This window comes from Epinephelus fuscoguttatus, linkage group LG23, assembly GCF_011397635.1.
Source record: "Epinephelus fuscoguttatus linkage group LG23, E.fuscoguttatus.final_Chr_v1".
Classification (NCBI taxonomy): domain Eukaryota; kingdom Metazoa; phylum Chordata; class Actinopteri; order Perciformes; family Serranidae; genus Epinephelus; species Epinephelus fuscoguttatus.
Window position 1 is genome coordinate 3260264 of NC_064774.1, and position 15258 is coordinate 3275521.

At 40.9% G+C, this 15258-nt stretch overlaps 1 pseudogene; it reads left to right on the top strand.

The window, feature by feature from the left end:
* Positions 1–15258, top strand: part of LOC125883942 (NACHT, LRR and PYD domains-containing protein 12-like) — a 169867-nt pseudogene that overhangs the window by 143646 nt on the left and 10963 nt on the right.

Consider the following 15258-nt stretch of genomic DNA (forward strand, 5'->3'; position numbering starts at 1 on the left):
TGATGTTATTGACCTTGTTTATGTGCACTGCTTTGATTTGAGCTCAGTGTGAGAGTCTTTACTGTGTTTTCCTGTCGCTGGGCTGCGTTTCTCTCCCTCCTCCTCGACCCACACAGGTGACGTTACTTAAGTTGACAGCCTCTGGTTACATACCTGTGGATATTCTCATTCATCCAGGTCATAGTTATCTCAAGGCAATTGAATCGAACGCAACTGGATTTGGTTTTGTCTCAGAAGACGTTTCACCTCTTATCCAAGACGCTTCATCAGTTCATGCTTGTCTGACTAGGCTGGAACTAGTCTGACAAACTGGTGTGGAAGCACCCAGGTATTTAACCTCTGGGGAGGTCTTCACAAGGCCAATGATGTCACTGGTTCGTTCGTGCTCCAATGGTGTGTCAACAACAGTCGTTGAAACTCCTGCTGCAATGCTGCAATTGGAGTCGTTAGAGTCACATGAGGCCATTTGTGAACGCCATTGTTTTTAGAAGTTAAGTTGTTAAACCTCCTGGGCAAGGATGAAAGGACAGCATTATAGGTGGGGGATAGGTGGTGTCGATGGCTTTTCCAGTTTCACATAGATGGCTTCTTTTACACCTCTTTCAAACCATCTGTCTTCCCTGTCCAAAATGTGCACATTGCTGTCTTCGAAGGAGTGTACACTCCTTTGAAGACAGTTGCAAGGTGTAAAAGAAGCCATCTATGTGAAACTCAAAGAGGGAGTTTGGTGCTAAACAGTCTGTAACTTTGGTCCACACCCTCTTGATTTGGATAACTCAGACTGCTGAAGCTTCATATTAGTTTGATCTGAACTTATGAAGACATTTCTTACAGTGTAGCTGGGTTAAGAAGAGACCACTTCACACTCAGTATGGACAGGAGGAATATTTACTGCCACCAATAACTCTTTTAATGTGCATGTGACTGTTGAACAAACTTGAACAAATGTGTCCCTCTCCTTTTTATTCCATATACAAATACAGTATGAAGGTCATGTAAGAAATAAATGAATGAACAGTTTTTAGTCCAACGTGTCTGATTTGATATTGATCCTCTAAATACAGACTTGACTGAGATCAGCAGCATGTTGTTAATCTGTGTTGATATGAATAGGTGAATGAATGTTGTGGTGACATTTGGATGATGTCTGTAGAAGGCTGACATCATGATGATCCACAATAACACAATGACAAAGTCACTCTACTCAGTTTAGGACAAAGCTCATTGATCAGGACATAGTAATGTTGAGCTACACATTTAACACATCTGAACACATCTGATTGTTTTATTCATGATTTTTATCTACATCATTTATTCTTCATTCAGACTGAGGAACTGCAGTTTGTCAGAGATCAGCTGTGTTTCACTGGCCTCAGCTCTGAAGTCCAACCCCTCCCATCTGATAGAGCTGGACCTGAATAAGAACTACCTTCAGGATTCAGGAGTGAAGCAGCTGTGTGATTTTCTGGAGAGTCCACACTGTAAACTGGAGACTCTGAGGTCAGACACCATTTTTTACTCCTGTGCTGAGATTATTATGATGTGAAAGTTGTGTTGACACTAAACTGCAGACATCAGGCTGATATTATACTGATCCACAATGAAGTCTATTTGTCTTGTTCAGTGGTTTAATCCATTGAGTGTGGCAGAGCAATGTGGAGCTAAAACCTTAAAGATAAACTCTGCAGGATCTTCCTTAAAAACAGTGTATAGACTCATACAGAAATAATCCCTCTCAATCATCACTTATGAGCCACTCTCAGTGTGTGCTGGTGTATTTATCTACAGAGACTCTGCCCTCTGCCTGTGTTTTCTTACTTTCTTCTTATTTTCTGTGTTTGGGAAGTTTCTGGGCGTGTACCCCCACAGCGCTCAGGTGAGCTCAGGGCTTTATAAAAAGGTGGGGACCAGATGCCAGACTGTAAGCAGCAGGAATCAAAGAGATACAACACCTGAAAACACAAATATAGTGAGAAGAAATGCCAAACAAGAATGAGTCTGGGGTTGGCTTTTACTTTCACTTTCACTGGCAAGTGTGTTACAAACTGTAAGCAACAATCCTGCATATTATAACTTTAATTTAAATGACTTGAAAATTCACTCCTAACCTTTACAGCAGGCCTATTCAGTTGGCGGCCTGCAGGCTATATCAGGACCAGAAGCAACCTCAGAGTGGCTGGGTAGGGATTGGTGTGGAGACTCTGTATTAAACAGCCCGGGGCAAAATGAATCAAGACTGTAGTTCTAATAAGCTCCGCTGTTATCGTCTCTTTCATTGTTACTTTGTAGTTTTTGGTTTCATGTATCATCATGCTGCAGACTCTCTCCAGCATTCTGCATGCTGACCTCCTCCACACACACATACACACACACACACACACAAAACAGACTGAAGTCAGACAACAGCAGAGAAGCCGTGGTGCAGATGAAGGGAGTATAACTTCAAGATTCCTCTAGTTGACAACAAGTACGCTTGTTACTATAAGTAAGTGCAATAAAACCTTGAGCAGTAAAAAGCCAGTGCTTTATCAATAAACGTGTTCAGCATGTAGAAAGACATATTTCAATCTGCTCTGTCCCTCATTCACCGCCGTTATGGTTTACAATCACATTTTACACAAGCACATCACACTAGTGGGACCAATAGCAAATAGTTAAAGCAAACTAAAATGAAAGCTGTCTGTATGTAGTAGGGCTGCAGTCTCCTGGTTGACTAGTCGATTATTTGGTCGCTATGTTCTCGTCCCACCAAATTCTCATTAATTGAATAATCGCCATGTTACTTTCATAAGGAGAAAAGTGCTACATCAACAGCTTTCCAAGATTAATCCATTATTAATCCTGTCTTATTATTAAGACAGGCTAAGTTATCAGTGAAAATGGGGGTGTTTTCAAAACACCCCAGTTGTTGAAATAAAATTGGACTCACCCACCCTATGTTCAGTGTCGAGGTGACGCAGACCTCCCGTCTGTTTCTGTAAGCTGAAACCATTTCCCTCAGTGGAAACGAAGCTTGTATTTGCTTGTATTTCACAGATAAGAAACAATAAATTGTGAGGACAGTAAAGCCTTTACTACAATAGCATTTTAAGTCCTTTGTGTGGTTTACCCTTCAGGGATTTATACTTCGGGATTTATCCTGGCTTCATATGAGCAGAGGAAATCTCCGCTTGTCGCTAGGCTAATGTATACCATGTAAAATGCCATAGGCTTGTGCTAATAACGTTAGCATGTTGTATTTATTTGGAAAACGTGTTTAAGACATTTTTTTTTTCAGTGAATGTTGTGAGTTGTAATGGAGTCAAATTATATGCCGTTACCTTTGTTACATGTTGCTGTTGTCCCTGGTTTTATGTGAGTAGACGAAAAGATCGCTAGACGTTAGGCTAATTTATACAATGTAAAATGCCATAGGCTTGTGCTAATAACGTTAGCATGTTGTATTTGCAGGGAAAATGTGTCCAGATAAAGACAAGTGTTTGTCTGTGAATGCTGCGAGTTATAATGAAGCTGATTTGTGTACTTGTGTTTGAAACTGTCTCTATTAAGCCATGTTTAATGTGTTTAATGTGTGTTTTGAATCAACTATATAAATAAAGTTTGATTTGAACTAAACTTTACAGCACTTAACACAGTCCTCCACCACTGACTAGTGTTTTGGAGTTGTAACTGCAGAGTGACACAGATACACCACCGCAGAAGTAAACATAACATGCAGATTTTTTTTTTTTTTCCATAACTAATTGATTAGTTGAAGATTATGTGCAACTTTGGTCTACCAAGATTTTCTTTGTTTGACTACAGCCCTGGTATGTAGTCTGTTTAACTTAGCTTGTCACTTATCTTAAAATGTACCTGAGACAGCCTACCTGTGGACAGTGAGGCCCAATCCCAAACCACTCCCTACCCACTACCACTTCACTACGGAGTGTCACTCGAAATCAAGTTACACTCGCAGCTGCGGAGGGCACTCCTGATGAAGGGGAAGTGTATGAAAGAGAAGCCAAACCATGGGACGTCCTCACCACTCTACCGGAAGTAGGAAGCAGATGTAACCATGGATACAGACAGACGCTTTGTGAAAGCAAAATAGAGCAACAGGCTATAAAAAAAACATTTAAATATTAATTAAATTTAATTATAATAAAAAATAAACTTGAATGAGTCAGATAAGAGATACAGTGCAGTGTAATCAAAGTGATTCACTTGTTCATATTTTCTACACACAGTTTACGCATTTACAGCTTCATTCATCTGGGCAATCTCACCTCCATCCCTGTTTTGCAGCGTTCCTCTTTTTAGTGAAGAGACTCTCATATTTAATCCATAGATTGATTAACTGCTTTGTTTTTTCTTCTGTCCCTGTGAACACAGAATTATATATTTGTTTAAATTATGAGAATGGGATGAGGAATTTTTTAGACAGTTTTAAATAGTTTATTTAAGCATATGGACATGTAGGTTTTCATCTTTTGACACCAAACATTCTGTGAGTTTGTTTGAGACTGTAAAGTCAGTGTGAGGAAAACAAATGTGTGTGTTTGATCTAAAATATTTTACAAAGTAGAAAGACGGAACTCTTTCATTTGTACGTTGTTTCCTCCATTGTGATGTTGCGCTTCCTGCTGGGCTCATCAGAAGCCTGCACTGATGCACACTCACTATCTAAGGGCTGAGCAGTCCACTCGCACTCAGCGATAATTGGTTTGGGACGGCCCTTAATATGGCGGAGATCCGCGTGACCGCGCAAACGGAGGGGGAGTGAATAGGGCGAGGGGTTAGGGGCCGGTTTGGGATTGGGCCTGAGTGTCCTCAGTAGAGGTGGGACAGAGAGCAGGATGAATGACTGATACTGATGTCAACGAGAGGAATCTTGAAGTTATACTCCCTTCATCTGCACTGCAGCCTCTTTGCTGGTGTGTGTGTGTGTGTGTGTGTGTGTGTGTGTCTGCCTGTCTGTCTGTCTGTCACTTATGCTTCTGTGCATTGACAGCTCTTTTTTATTCTGTTATTTTCAGATATGACACTAAAACATTGCTACTTTTACTACAGTAATTTGCACCTGTGTAGAAATGTGTCATCACCAATAGCTAAAACAAAAAAGTTTCCAATAGGTTGCCTGCTGCTGAAAATGTCTGGCCCATCAACATTTTCTGGTTTAAAATCCGGCCCAGTTGAATTTGTAATTGAACAGCCCTGCTTTAAACACTTGATTTCAACTTAAATTTACCCTCATGATTCTTTAAATAAGTGATTTGTGTTTGGCTGCACAACATGAGTTAGTGATGATGGAGCCACTGGTGGAGCTGGCAAAGTTTAAGAGGTGAAGTCACTACATCTTTATTGAAGTAGCAGCACGTTGTCAATGATATTTATGAGAGCTGTTTTTCACTTTTTGTATTTTCCAGTCTTTAACCTGCATCTTGTAGGGATCAGCACAATAACACAATGACAAAGTCACTCTACTCAGTTTAGGGCAAAGCTCATTTATCAGGACATAGTAATGTTGAGCTACACATTTAACATCTGAACACATCTGATTGTTTGATTAATGATTTTTATCTACATCATTTGTTCTTTATTCAGACTGAAGAAGTGCAGTTTGTCAGAGATCAGCTGTGTTTCTCTGGCCGCAGCTCTGAAGTTCAAACCCTCCCATCTGAGAGAGCTGGACCTGAGTAACAACAACCTGCAGGATTCAGATGTGAAGCTGCTGTGTGGTCTCAAGGAGAGTCCACACTGTAAACTGGAGACTCTGAGGTCAGTAGAGGGTTGGAGTGGGTCCATGCTGGTTTCAGCAGTATTATATTAAACACAGTTAGTATCAGAGCAAAGATCCAGTACTTCCTGTAAACCTCAGACTTTCTCAGTGGCTCAAAGAGGGGAATGGTGACAGTCTTCAGGAGAGGACAGAGAGACAGACAGAGAGAACAGTCAGCCAATCAGATCAGAAAGAAGCTTGTTGAGATCATGTGTTTAAGTTGATGTGAAGACGACTGTTGTTGTGTTCATGTCTACAGGAAGTGAAGCTGGATTACAGCTGACAGCATCACAACATGTATAGAGACAGCTGTCCTCCTTCATCAAACTGTCACACCATCAAATCTGACCTTGATAACAGGGGACCTGTCATGCTTTCCTGTTTCTGTGTGTGTGTGTGTGTGTGTGTGTGTGTGTGTGTGTGTGTGTGTGTTTTATATAGTCTATAGTGTTACAATGAAGGATGTTGGTATTAAATGTGGCCAAAGTTTCAGATAATGAGGTAAATGTATGTAAAAGTAATCCCTGTGAACAAAAACCTCAGACTTCAGACTGTTGTGAATACCCTGTGTTCAACGGCTTGTTCTACTGAAGCTAAGATTTCTTTATAAGGCATACAACTATGAGGCGGTAATTCTAGTTTGAACATTAAAGCATGTAAACAGGTTCTAGTAGAAACCCAGAATCCAAATATGAAGCTGTTAATGAGCATAATATGTCCTCTTTAAAGTGTTTGTTGTCTTCATCTTTGTCACAGCTCTGAGATCAGTCTGACTGAAGCCTACAAATCACTGGCTCTTATTTTATAGAACCATCATTACATTTAGTAACCATGTGTTCTTTATACAGAGCAGAAGCTCTGCTGAAGTCCAGTAATCACAGCTGATGTGTTGCTGTTCAGTCTTTGGATGAACATGTAGAACATTTAACATGATATATCTGTCCATCAGTCATTTGTTCTAACAGACTCAGTAAATCCATCATTAAAGTGAATCCTGATGTTTGTGCAGCCATGATGCGTTCAGGACTCTCAGCAGTTTATTTACACTGTGTACTTGAGTGAAATCTGCAGAGTAAACAGACTTGATGCCCAAAGTCTCTGCAGGTCTGTGAGCTTCCAGCTCAGTGTGTTCACTCCAACACGTTAACATGAGAGCTGGAAGGAAGCCGACTACGCTACACAGCCGCTCCACTCTGCTCTGAACAGGAAGTCCCTACTGGTCTTTATACTGGATGTGCTGCATCACTGACTGACAGCTGCTTTATAACTTCTCTTGTCTTCTTCTCTCATCAGATGGAGGTAAACTCTAAAGTGGTAAACAGGACGGTGGATGTGTAGAGAAGATCAGCTGTGTCCTGATGATCCAAAGATGCTGAAGCAGCAGCATCAGTTTTTGTGTGTGTGTGTGTGTGTGTGTGTGTGTGTGTGTGTGTGTGTATACTGTATAATAGTGCGGTGATTCAAATAAATGCTACAAAAGGACTTTTGTCAACTGTTGTACTTTGTTGTTATTGTGTGTTTTAAACACAGTGTTGTTGTAGTTACTTTTAGTCACCAGTAGATGGAGATAATTTGATGCTCCTTAAACATTAATTGACGTTCCAATCCAAAAGGAAGAACTTTATATTTTTTGGTTTCATGACAGTGCACCCACATTTTGGCATTAAATCATCAGAATACTGTTCCATATTTCCAGTGCTCACAGTATTCACATCTTTTACTGTAAGTGAAAATAGTATATCCACACTATAAAAATACTCCATTACTGGTTCTTTATTCAAAATGTTACTAGAGTGAAAGTACAAAAGTATCAGCATCAAAATAATAATATTTGTCTTTATCTTCTGAGCCCACTAGATGGCGCTCTCTGTTCAAGAAAGGGTTACAGGCACACTGGACTGTCCTTGAGCTGTTTTCTTTAAATCAAGATCGCCATCTAGTGGGCTCAGAAAATAAATCATTACATTTCAAAAACTCATAACTTCTCTATCTGGACAAAAGTATGTGGACATCCTCACACAGCAGTGGTGGGATGTAACTAAGTGCTGTACTTGAGCTACATTTTGAGCTCCTTGTACTTTCCATTGACTTTATACTTTTATTCCACATACCTTTCACCATCTGTACATCTTCTCAGGTTTTTGATGAGCTTTACTTTAATATTTAAATCTAGCAGTGCTTTGTTCCCTCATCTTGAGTCATCTGATCATTTGAGTCTGATTTTGAATGTTTGCATGGAGTTGATCAATATTTAATAAAGCAGATATTTCCATGAGCACTCAGTGAGTTTAATAAGTTCATGTCAGATCCTTGTTGTCTTGTTGTGTTCTGTGTACGTTCCTGAGACTTTCCTGAGCAGCACTCTGGACTCTCGGTTTCACTCAAGTTACATTTGTCTTCAACTCTTCATGCATAAAACCAGCAGTGCAATGTGACGAAAACACAAAGAAGAAGAAATTCAAATTTGAAGTCCAGAGGAGAAAATGTGTGTGATTGTTTTTTAAGTTGAGTCTAGTTTACTTTACAACTTTTATCTTTGAATGAAGAATATTTCAGTCTGTTTTCAGTATTTTAGAAAAGTTTTCCTGGTAACTGTGAAATAAAGTAACACTTTGACATAGATGTCTCATAAATAACACTTTGTACAGTGTAGTATTTCTACTTTTGCTCAAGTCAGAGAATCTGAGTACTTCTTTCACCACTGCAGAAAACTTGAGAATGTTTCATAAAATGTAACTCTGTTTTTTTAGTCATGAATATTTACTGTTCTAGAGAAATACCCAAGTTTTCAGGGGATTTAAAGTCGAGTCCAAAAAGCTCCGACTGCTGACGAGCACCAGGAAGTGTCTCAGATTCAGTTTCTCTCTGCAGCGCCTCCTGCAGGCCGTGATCCTCCACCTCCTCTGCTGTCTGTCTCCGCTCTGCTGCGCCACCTGGTGGCTGGAGCTCCTTACCTGCTGTCCACCATCTTACTGGGACTCATTTACAGAGACAGAGCGAGAGGTGAGAACAGCTGCACTAACTACAGGTCAAACTCAGATTGTTGAGTTTACAACACATATATATGCATAATACAATATTTATGTACAGATTTATAATAATTTGGCGATTAGCGCCACCTCCTGACAATATTAGGAAACATTATCTAACGTCAGCCCTCCTGAATATTATTAAATATCATTAACAGTTTAAAGTTTAGTTAGTTATTGATAAGCAAATACATGTAGCCGCTAACAGCAGGTAGCATTTAGCTATGTTGGACCAAACAGTGTCATGATCCTGGGTTTAGTTTCTATCCTGTTATCTCAACCTGATGTCACAGAAATACGTGAAATGACCACGACCTCTTAACACCACATTCCGTGGTGGCAGCACGCAATGGGTTGAAATTAGGTGTCGGTACCACGGAAACAATGCCAATGTGAAGTTAATTAGGATCCACACGGATTCCCTGATTCAACAACGTCACATCAACCTGGTTTTCCTCAGTGATATCTTTAACATTCCTGTACACACACAAAAACATGAAAGTGTCCTTGATAACTCAACAATATGACAGGTTAATGTCAAGGCCATGAAATAAAATCAATGTATTTTGCCAGCTTTTGATAGCGTAGGGCTTTAAGAGCATTGTGCTGTGGGCAGATGGGGCGCGTTCCACTACTGTTTTGTAGCTACTGTCTGCCGTCTGTGGGCTTCATTCCATTTCAGATTGCCGTCCGTCTGCCGTAACCGAATTCAAACGGCACTAATAAATAAATAAGAAGAAAAAAATAAGGCTGAGCACGGAAGAACCAGAGAGGATTTTATTCTTTTCAGGCGTTGCAGTACGGCTCAGAGGACAACGCCACCATCATCGTTGTCCCTTTCGGAGCCTGGGGGAAACATCAGAGCTCCACCGTCGTCTACAGCATCAGCAGAAAGTCACACACACATAAAAAAAACCACCACAGAGCTTTATAGCCAACACCATGAAGTTGACTTCAAGGACACAAACATTTTTTAATGTTTATAAAACCCCCTGAATTCATCTGACGATACCCAGCGGAGAATCCACAGTACCTTCAGAGCTTTAGAGTTGACTGTAGTATTAATGTGTGTGTCAGCTCACAGCCGTGTACATAGGATGTAAATTAATATGTTGTACATACAGAGAGGTTTGTCGCCGTGTTGTTTGTCAATCCGTGTTTAGACAACACATTTAACATCCCTCCTGTATTTCTGTCACACTGACAGTTCGCCCAGTCCCATTTGAAATGTCCAAAATGTCGACTTGTCAGGAAGAAAGTTTTGTTTTTTGAGTTTTGAGGTCAGAGTGGATTTGATGTGTTTTTTACAGAGGTGATAAACGGGGCTTTATTTTGTTCCAAACAAAAAGAACCATGTCACTGAAATGTCACTTTGCTTCATCATATCACATAAAATGCTAAACATTTTTAGCCGTTTGAGTGAAACTTACTGATGTTGAAAATGGCCAATTTTATGTCACAAGTAAAGCAGATGAAACACAGATGATAAATAACACATGAAGAAATAAAAGGTAAAACCTGCCTATAATAACTGCACCTTGTTTGTTGTATTGATTCTGTGTGTTTGTGTTTCTGGAGCTTTGCTGTGAAAGAACATGCAGCCAAACTGCCCTGAATAAATACTAAAGATAAATGAATGGTATGGAACCCATAAGAGAAAAAGAAAAAGCATTTCTGTGACACACAGTTTATATTAAAGGGACAGTTTGGATCTTTTGAAGTGAGGCTGTATGAGACACGTAGCCACAGTCAGTGTATTACCTGCAGTAGATGGCGCTCAACACACGGGACGTGTACGGACGGGGGCAGCGGCAAAATATATTTTAGCCACCTAGAAATAAAACCAATATGTGTGTAAACTTGAACCACTTTAGCTCGCTGTCAAGCAGCGATTTCCTACGGGGGACTGAAGCCGTTATTGTGTTCATGTGTGACTTTGGTGAATGTGAACTAACCCTTTAAAACACACAACAACACAAACAAGCTAACGGATGGAGGCAGCGGTAGACCAGCAGCTCCTGTGTTCAGTGAGGTAAAACGCAGCGATGAACTGTGTTTACCCACAGTGGGCTTCCAAAGTGTTCCTCAGTCCATGTAGTAATATCCTTTATGCAGTCGTGTTGGTTTTGAATGCAATGCAGCCTGGGAGGTCAAAGGTCGCAGGCCTTCAGTGTTGGTTTCCAGCCTTGCCCCTGACATGGAGGAATTTCTCCAGGTCCTCTGAATCATTTGATGATATTATCAGGGCTCCAGACTGAGTCAGTGCAGGTATATTTTACAACTACCCGCTGGTTTGCGACCCGCAAATGTGCCGGCATTTTTCCTTTTTTTCATGTTGTCTAACAGTGGAGTGAGACCGCCAGTGTGGGCCAGTGTGTGGGAGAGGGAAAGTCCAGGAGTGGGTGCTAGTTAACCACGAGAATCACGTCATCAGGTGAATCGTTCCAGGTGAACCCGCCTCGCCTGTAAAGTGGACGAGAGCAGGCGGCGGCAGCAGGAGGCGGTGACCAAAAGTTAGGGTGAAGTCGGAGGCTGAATCCACATGTCTGCCCTCCGGACCTGCGGACTGAGCCCTTGCCCACTTCAGTTGTGTGACGTATCTACCGTCGTCACGTAAAGTCTGCGAGGGCGGAGACTGCGAGCGGCTGACAGACAGCCCTCCAGACTGTTTTACTCGTTGCCATGGAAACGTCCAGCGATCGCTGCTGTCATATTCATATATATGTCATATAAGTCGATGAACAGTGCTGAACTCGTCTGTTCCTGAAGATAACAAGATATAAATCACATGTAGAGCTTTTTTTGACTGACGAGGACTATAAGTCAATAAACTGGGTGTTTGCTGACATACATTACAATCACTAAAATATTATAAAATAAATAAAGTGTGTCTGACTATAAGCTTCATATTTGATACAAGACAACAGCTTTCATCAAAGATCAGTCAGATATAGTCAGGGCTTCACATGTGTACACATGTTAGTTTAAGAATGACCACCAGTCTGTGTGATGTTAAATACTTCAGTAATCAAACAGTCCAGTGTTAATATACAGTAGACTCTGTAGAGTTTATGATGCAGTTAAAATGGCCAAAAATGTGAACAACTGCATTGCAGGATGATTTAAAATGTGCTCCTAAAATGTCCAGTCAGAGGCGACAGTGCTGCGACTGAAGAAACAGTTAGTCTGGAGCCATCCTGGTTTGAACCCAGGGTGGGGGGCCCTTCTGTGTGGAGTTGGCATGTTCTCCCCGTGTCAGCGTGGGTTTCCTCCAGGTGCTCCAGCTTCCTCCCACAGTCCAAAGACATGCAGGTTAACTGGTGACTCTAAAGTGTCCGTATCAACTGTCCGAAAATTGATGGATGTTCCAAACAGATGTTTTCTGAGCATTCTGCAACGTTCGGTGTTTTGTCCCCCATCCCAACTGTGCTATCTGAAGAACAGTAAAGTCAAGAGCAAAGGCCACCACTTTGAGGAGCCATGGAGAGTTTGCTCTGAGGAGGCTGCATTAAATGTGGTTGTACATGCACAATGACAAGAAAGATATTCTGTCTTATTCTACTCTAAGTTAAATACTTTTTACTGTCAGATGAAACAGTTGTGTTTGTCTCATGTGTTTGTGATCTTTTGTAATAACTCGTATGATGTGTGTGTGTGTGTGTGTGTGTGAGTGTGTGTGTGTGTGTGTGTGTGTGTGTGTGTGTGTGTGTGTGTGTGCAGCATAGCCCCGCCCCCCTGCAAACAGTCAGCGTCACAGAGAAGGGAACAGAGGCAGCCTGGCTGTTGTTGTGTTGATTTCTGATGTTAATGCACCAAAATAATAATAATCCTAATAACAGAGACTGTTGAGGAGTCCCAAAGCTCGACTCTAAGTCTCTGTGTTACTCTCAATAAATAACTTCACGAGTCAAAGGGGGGGAGGTGCCAACAGAGAGGAAGAGCGAAAGTGAAAGTGTAAAGTCAGTGGTGTGTTCAGACTCCATTTTAAAGTGCACAGAGCAGTGAGAGGAAGACAGGTCGTGTGAGACACGGTGAGTGTTGATGTTTATTCATTGTTTAGTGTGTTCTAGGGGAGAGTAGGGTTGGTTGGGTCAGTGCCACATCTTCACAGCTTCATCATCACACTTGCTTTTACCACCACCATCATCTGACGCTGTTTTTACAACCAGGCTTTTCCTGTTAAACACGAGGCCTGCGCGCAGCTACGGATCTGCGCGCTCCGGTGCTTCGGGCGCGCTCTTGTGTCAACTCTTTGAATGTGCGTCACAGTGAAAAGCTCTAGTTTATAGACACACAGAGAGAAAACGGGACTGTGCCGAGGGATTGTGGCGCAGTTTTGTTGGATAGGAAGATGTTGAGTGTACAGTCAGCTCTCCCTGCTCTTTGTTACACTGAGTTTTGGTTAGATTTTAATAAATCAATCTATCAGAATTAAAACAACTGGAGACTGAGAACAAACTGATATATGAGTCTGATTATATTTGAATAAATCATCATCATATCTGACAGGATGTGAGTGTTTCTGTGACTTCCTGTACAGACTGAAGGCTGCTGGAAACTGTCAGGAAACTGTCAGGAAACTGTCAGACTTGACTGCAGCTTTTTGTCACCGCCTCCTGCTGCAGCTCTGATCTCGTCTACTCTCCAGGCGAGGCGCACTTCATCTTGAACGAGCCTATTGACAAAAGCTGCGGTCAAGTCTGACAGTTTCCTGAAGACATCTTATATCTAAGAGGTCAAAGGTCACCTTCACTGTGACATCATCATGTTCTGCATCAAACACTTCTCTGGTCGTTATTAAACGTCATATCTCAGGAACAGAAGGGGAGACATTTGGTCAGAGACTGAGTTGGTGACACTGATCTTGAAACTGTGCTGATTGTATAGATCTTCTGTGTGTGAAGCTTCCATGTTTTCACTGACATGGATGTAAACTGTAAGTCCAGCTTATATATATTTAAAGCCCAGCCCAGAACACGGTGTCCCAACTGTCCCAGGGAGTCAGAACTTTGGGAAAATGCACTCCTTGTACATTTAACAAAACTGTGCCTTTCACGTTTGGGTTGGGCTCTAAAACCTGATAAATAGTTAGCAGACGCCTGTATCTGTTCAGAGATCAAATTATTTTCATTACTGTTCAAGTAGTCTGTGAGTAATCATACAAAAGGGTCCCAACTGACCCCGCTCTCCCCTACTGTATGTCATAACAATACCCAGCCAATATGTAATCATGTCCTATAAATAAGAAGTTACTGACTTCATCACACTGTGTATGTGTGTTACAGTTCTCTCAGATTTGGGAAGATGGCTGATTTGGAGGCAGACGGGGACAGATCAGAGTCTCCAGTGTCCAGCTGTCAGCTGTCTTTGGAGAGTGGCCGCAGTAAAGATCATCCTCCATTGTTCAGTAATGAAGCTGGACCCTCAGACACAAAGTAAGAGACTGTTTCTACTGTAAACTGTCGTGAAGATGATTCTGTTTTTATTATTATCTGATAATCTACACCACAACACTGTTTTTATAATGACATGAGGTATTGTTTTATTCAGTCATCATTTTCAGGACAAAAACTTTTGAGTGGCAGTTTAGGAGTAAAAGTAGAAATAAAAAAACAAAATTGTAGAACAGCAGGAACTTGATAAGGTTTTAAGACTGACAGGAGCAGCAGTGTCAACAACACAGCAGGGATAATAGTAGTAATAATAGTTTTGTTTAATCTATGTTTTATAATCTATCATGAATCAAATATTCCACTGAAGCTTTAAAACAAAGAGACTGAGTGAGTGAATAACCCAGTGATTTATTGGTTTGGTCAGTTTAGATGTCAGTGATGTCAGAAGCTAGTTGATAATTGTTATTTATTAACAAGTAGTGACTTTTGTGGTAGGCTGTTTTATTGTAACTTACCTGACTGAGTGTTCCTGATCCAGCTTCCTGCGATATCCTCCAAAATTTCTTTAATGTAGCTGTCAAATGACGCTCACTACAGTGAGAGCTACTGGGTCATCTGTCACACTGATGTTTCTACACAAAGCTGAAGGTGTGCAAACTACAGTCAAAGTCAAAGTCAAATTTATTCATATAGCACATTTCATACGGCAGGCGTAAACTCAATGTGCTTAAAAACAAGTAAAAATCATAAAAGACAAAATATATAACATTGCATTAACATTACAAATGTAAAACAAAAAAGATAAAACATAAAATAAGATGTTACGTATATAAAAACATGTAAGACAGCATAAAAATAAGACAAGGTATGAGAAGGTATGACAATAAGAGAGTAGGGTAAGAGTATTTAGAGAGTTTAGTTCCTTTAGTCACAAAGGAAGTGGAAAACATCCACAGGTGGTATCATCCGGAGAATCTTTAATTCAGCAAAAGCAGAAGTTCACCTGAAGATTAGTCGATGGAATCTCATTTTTCATACCTTCATGAAATTTCACCTGCGTGTAATGCACATAATG